Source organism: Crinia signifera, chromosome 3 (assembly GCF_055691185.1).
Source record: "Crinia signifera chromosome 3, ASM5569118v1, whole genome shotgun sequence".
In the NCBI taxonomy this organism is placed as follows: domain Eukaryota; kingdom Metazoa; phylum Chordata; class Amphibia; order Anura; family Myobatrachidae; genus Crinia; species Crinia signifera.
The window spans coordinates 335,828,831-335,834,326 of NC_139219.1; the positions used below are offsets into that span (position 1 = coordinate 335,828,831).

At 52.8% G+C, this 5,496-nt stretch overlaps 1 non-coding gene across 1 annotated transcript; it reads left to right on the plus strand.

Moving 5' to 3' along the window:
• Nucleotides 1–3,919: 3,919 nt before the first annotated feature.
• TRNAE-UUC (transfer RNA glutamic acid (anticodon UUC)) lies at nt 3,920–3,991 on the plus strand. The gene has a single exon. It is a non-coding gene; the product is annotated as a tRNA-Glu (tRNA).
• The last annotated feature ends 1,505 nt before the right edge of the window (nt 3,992–5,496 follow it).

Genomic DNA, 5,496 nt, shown 5'->3' on the forward strand with positions numbered 1-5,496 from the left:
CGCCCGGGCATCCTGACTGAGCAGGGCCGTCCGCGGGTGGGACTGGGAGTCGGCGCTGCTACCTGGGGGGGGGAGGGGGAAACGTGCAGTTTGTGCACATTTCAGATTTCCAGCACAGGGGACTGCAAGGCAAGCTGCAATGTGTCTCTAGAGTGAGGGACCCTGGGGTGAGCCATGGAGAGGAGCCACCCACGGGCACCCAGGCTGCCCTCGTCCCTACCTGGCTGGAGACTCCCAGTGCAGCTGTTGCTTCAACTCCACAACTGCCAGCAGGAGGGCTTTAACAAGGTCACGCAGGAGCTGATCCTAAAAGGTAATGGTGATGGGGTGGGGGGGTGGGGAATCATGTGACAGTATTGGGGTACCTATCATCTGCCCCCTCCCTGGCAATAGTGGGGTACATAGAGTGTGTGGCATAGCGTGTAATGGGCATAATGGTGTGTGGCATATGTTTAATGGGCATAACTGTGTGTGGCATATGTTTAATGGGCATCACAGTGTTTGCTATAACATGTAATGGGCGGTACAATGTTTGATATAACGTGTAATGGGCAATATTACATGTGGTATACTGTATACAATGTAATGGGTATACGACCTTTAATCGGCATTATGGTGATTTTTTTTGCTGCGCACAGTTTATGTTATCCCTACTTTAAAAAAATGTCAGTCCTGGCATAACGAGTAATGGGCATAACGTGTAATGGGCATCAGTGTGTGGCATAACATGTAATGGGCATTATGGCATGTGGTATACTATGGCATTTTGTATACTATGTAATGGGTGTGTGACATGTAATCGGCATTATGTTGAAAATTTTCTTCCTTTACGAAAACCTTTTTCAGTCCTGGCATATCGTGTAATGGGCATTGCAGTGTATAGCGTAACATGTAATGGGCATTATGGCATGTGGTATACTATGTAATAGGTGTATGATGTGTAATCAGCATTACTGTGCCTGTGTTGTCCCTATCTCAGAATTATTTTTTAGTCCTGGCATAACAAATAATAAGCATAATGTATAATGGGCATCATGGTGTGTGGCATAACATGTAATGGGCATTATGGCATGTGGTATACTATGGCATTTTGTATACCATGTAATGGGTGTGTGACGTGTAATCAGTATTATGTTGAAAATTTTTTACACGCGCCTACGGCGCGCACTGTCTATATTGTTCCTCCTTTACAAAAGAACGTTTTTAGTCCTGGCATATCATGTAATGGGCATTGCAGTGTATGGCGTAACATGTAATGGGCATCGCGGTGTGTGGCATAACGTGTAATGGGCATTACTGTGTATGATGTATCATGTAACTGGCATTATGGTATGCAAAATCAAGAATGAAATTGAAGCAAAGGTTAAAAAAAAAAATCAACATTAGGCGGGTCAAAGGGCGGAGCTGGGGGCGTGGTGGGGGCGGGGCTGTGGGTGTGTCAAGGGGCGGGCCACTGTCCGGGAATCTCTCAACAAAAAGGTGGTAACCCTAAGGCAGTGTGATCTGTGAGGGGGGCTGTGTGTGGAGGCAGTGTGATCTGTGAGGGGGGCTGTGTGTGGAGGCAGTGTTATCTGTGAGGGGGGCTGTGTGTGGAGGCAGTGTGATCTGTAAGGGGGGCTGTGTGTGGAGGCAGTGTGATCTGTGAGGGGGCTGTGTGTGGAGGCAGTGTGATCTGTGAGGGGGGCTGTGTGTGGAGGCAGTGTGATCTGTAAGGGGGCTGTGTGTGGAGGCAGTGTGATCTGTGAGGGGGGCAGTGTGTGGAGGCAGTGTGATCTGTGAGGGGGGCCGTGTGTGGAGGCATTGTGATCTGTGAGGGGGGCTGTGTGTGGAGGCAGTGTTATCTATGAGGGGGGCTGTGTGTGGAGGCAGTGTGATCTGTGAGGGGGGCTGTGTGTGGAGGCAGTGTTATCTATGAGGGGGGCTGTGTGTGGAGGCAGTGTGATCTGTGAGGGGGGCTGTGTGTGGAGGCAGTGTGATCTGTGAGGGGGGCCGTGTGTGGAGGCGGTGTGATCTGTGAGGGGGCTGTGTGTGGAGGCAGTGTGATCTGTGAGGGGGGCTGTGTGTGGAGGCAGTGTGATCTGTGAGGGGGCTGTGTGTGGAGGCGGTGTGATCTATGAGGGGGGCTGTGTGTGGAGGCAGTGTGATCTGTGAGGGTGGCTGTGTGTGAAGGCAGTGTGACCTGTGAGGGGGGCTGTGTGTAGAGGCAGTGTGATCTGTAAGGGGGCTGTGTGTGGAGGCAGTGTGATCTATGAGGGGGGCTGTGTGTGGAGGCAGTGTGATCTGTGAGGGGGGCTGTGTGTGGAGGCAGTGTGATCTGTAAGGGGGCTGTGTGTGGAGGCAGTGTGATCTATGAGGGGGGCTGTGTGTGGAGGCAGTGTGATCTGTGAGGGGGGCTGTGTGTGGAGGAAGTGTGATCTGTGAGGGGGGCTGTGTGTGGAAGCAGTGTGATCTGTGAGGGGGGCAGTGTGTGGAGGCAGTGTGATCTATGAGGGGGGCTGTGTGTGGAGGCAGTGTGATCTGTAAGGGGGCTGTGTGTGGAGGCAGTGTGATCTATGAGCGGGGCTGTGTGTGGAGGCAGTGTGATCTGTGAGGGGGGCTGTGTGTGGAGGCAGTGTGATCTGTGAGGGGACTGTGTGTGGAGGCAGTGTGATCTGTGAGGGTCAGAGGCGTAACTAGAAATGTTGCTCTCCCCTGCCAAAAAAAATTCTGGCGCCCCCCCTCTCCCATTTTTGGGAGGAGTGTGGAATTTCTTGTGGTATATATATAGCCATGGAGACTGGGGCATGCTGGTGGCATGTGTCGAAAGCCAGGGAGACTGGGGCATGCAGGTGGCATGTGGGGAAAGCCAGGGAGACTGGGGCATGCAGGTGGCATGTGTGGAAAGCCCTGGAGACTGGGCCATGTAGGAGGCATGTGGGGAAAGCCTGGGAGAATCCCGCATGCAGGTGGCATGTGGGGAAAGCCAGGGAGCCTGGGGCATGCAGGTGGCATGCGGGGAAAGCATTGGAGACTGGGGCATGCAGATGGAATGTGAGGAAGCAGTTTAATGGGGAATGCCATGGAGACTGGGGCCATGCAGGTGGCATGTCGGCGCTGGCTCCACCAAGCCAGTGCCTCACCAACCACTAACCTCACGCCACTGGGTGACAGTCCTCACTGACTGTGCCTCACCTCACTCCTCACAGTACCGGGTGCGCAGTCTACTCTTCATGCTGCTCCAGAGTCCCGGCCGCCAGAGAGGTGATGAGTTAGTATGACGTACACGGCGCGCCTGGCCGTGCATTTCCTTTCCTGTGTCCCCTGTGCAGTCAAGTGAGTGACAGGGGTGCGTGCGGGGGCCGGGACAGCGAGCTGTGCTTTCATTGATGGCAGGCGGGCGGGCGGGGTTAAATGCTGGTCAGCGGCATGCAGGAACATGCTGGTGACCCGGAGACTGGAGCCGGGGGCGGGTTTCCGAGTCCGCGTCTGCATTGTGCCCGCGCAGCACCCGGTATTGCCGTGGCAGGCAGCACACTGTGGCATTATAGATCAGTCAGTGCGCCCACGCAGCCCCCGCTCCCCCAAGCGGTGGCGGGGGCTGCCTTGCACTAGCTACGCCACTGGTGGTAACCCTAGGTTAGGGGAGTCACTATGAGGGCAGAGGGGTCACTATGAGGTAGGGTGACCAACTCATCCCTTTCATCCCGGGACACATTAATTACACAGGTTCTGTGGCTGGTTTTCTCCTGGTTTTAAACTGCCACAGAACCTGTGTAATTAATATGTGTCCCGGATTAAAGGGATGAGTTGGTCACCCTACTATGAGGGGAGTCACCATGAAGGGGGAGGGGAGTCACCATGATCACTGGGCAGGAAAGGGTGACAAGGCTGCATGAGAGAGTATGATGAAGGATTGCACACGGCGGTTATTAGTATCAGCTCCCATATGGTCTAGCGGTTAGGATTCCTGGTTTTCACCCAGGCGGCCCGGGTTCGACTCCCGGTATGGGAAGGTGACTTTTATTTCTGTGGTTTGTGTTACTATTTATCACGTGGCGGAATACAGAGTGTTACTATTTATCACGTGGCAGAGAATACAGAGGACAGCCGGCTTTGCTCTCAGATCTCACTGTGTCTGTACACAATTGTCCTGTCCCTGTCAGTGCAGCCATATGTGACACTGCGCATATTTAGTGTTTAGTGACAATACTGGAGATTCCTTGGAATAGCGCTGTTAGGGGGACGGGTGGGTTCCCCGAGGATTGTCTGTGACCGGCACAGTATAGATATTGTGCATGGAACTACACAAAGGCTTAGTGACAATACTGCCTTGTGTGTCCTGCAGTGATTGTGTTACTGCCTCACAGCCTGTTGTAGATCACTGACACCTAGTGGCTGAATGCATGAATGTCACCTCTACATAAAACCTCTATGCATCTTACAGGAAGTAGGGATGGCCATCGTTAACATTGGCATCGATGGTTGCCATCGATGGCAATTCTGCAACAGGCCATCGATAGTGCTAAACTATGCAATGGATGACCATCGATATTTTTACATATCGATGGTCATCCATTGTGTTTGATTGATTGGCCTGTGGGCCAATCAAAGCACGGGGGCGGGGCTTCGCGGGTGTCAGGGGGCGGAGCTATGCTCAGTGTCCCGACACTTTGAAAGAAAAAAAAAAGCAAAATGTCGTTTTGCTGTTCCATCGATGGAGGGAAACCATCTGGTTCTCCCCCATCGATGGTAAAAGTATTCGACATCGGCCACGAACCATCGATGATTTCGAATCATCGATGGTCGATGGCCATCCCTAACAGGAAGTGCCCAGCAAATCTTAAGGTTCTCACACACTACAGCCATTTTACTGCCTATCAGCCATTTTTGACTGGCCAATATTTTTTTATTTTTTTTCCCCCCACAAATCGTTTGCAATCGCAATCCCAAGCTGGATCTTTTGAACTTAACCACACCTCCCAACTGTCCCGTTTTTCACGTGAATGTCTTGGTTTTTGGGGACATTCCCATGTTACGCAGCAGAGATAGCAGCAGCAGTGGGGTAAACAGCAGTATTAGTGACACACCAGCAGTGGGGTAAGCAGCAGCAGTGGGGTAAGCAGCAGCAGTGGGGTAAGCAGCAGCAGTGGGGTAAGCAGCAGTATTAGTGACACACCAGCAGTGGGGTAAGCAGCAGCAGTGGGCAGTGGCGTAACTATATAATTTGCGCCCCCCCGCCAAAAAATTTCGGCGCCCCCCCTCCCCATACCCATACCTGACAGAGCCCCATCCAGTCTCCCTCAGCTCCGCTGCGCTGCTCCAGTCTCCGCTGCGCTGCTGCCCGGCCGCATCTGTGGTCACTGTCCCTCCTCCTAACCTCTTTTGATCCTCCTATCCTGCCTCCGTTCCCCTCCGTTCCTACTTATCCTATTGTATTTCGTTCGTCCACCCACCTATTTTTAGTATGTTAACTCTTATGAGCAGGGCCCTCCTTCCTCACCTACCTCATTACCTCAC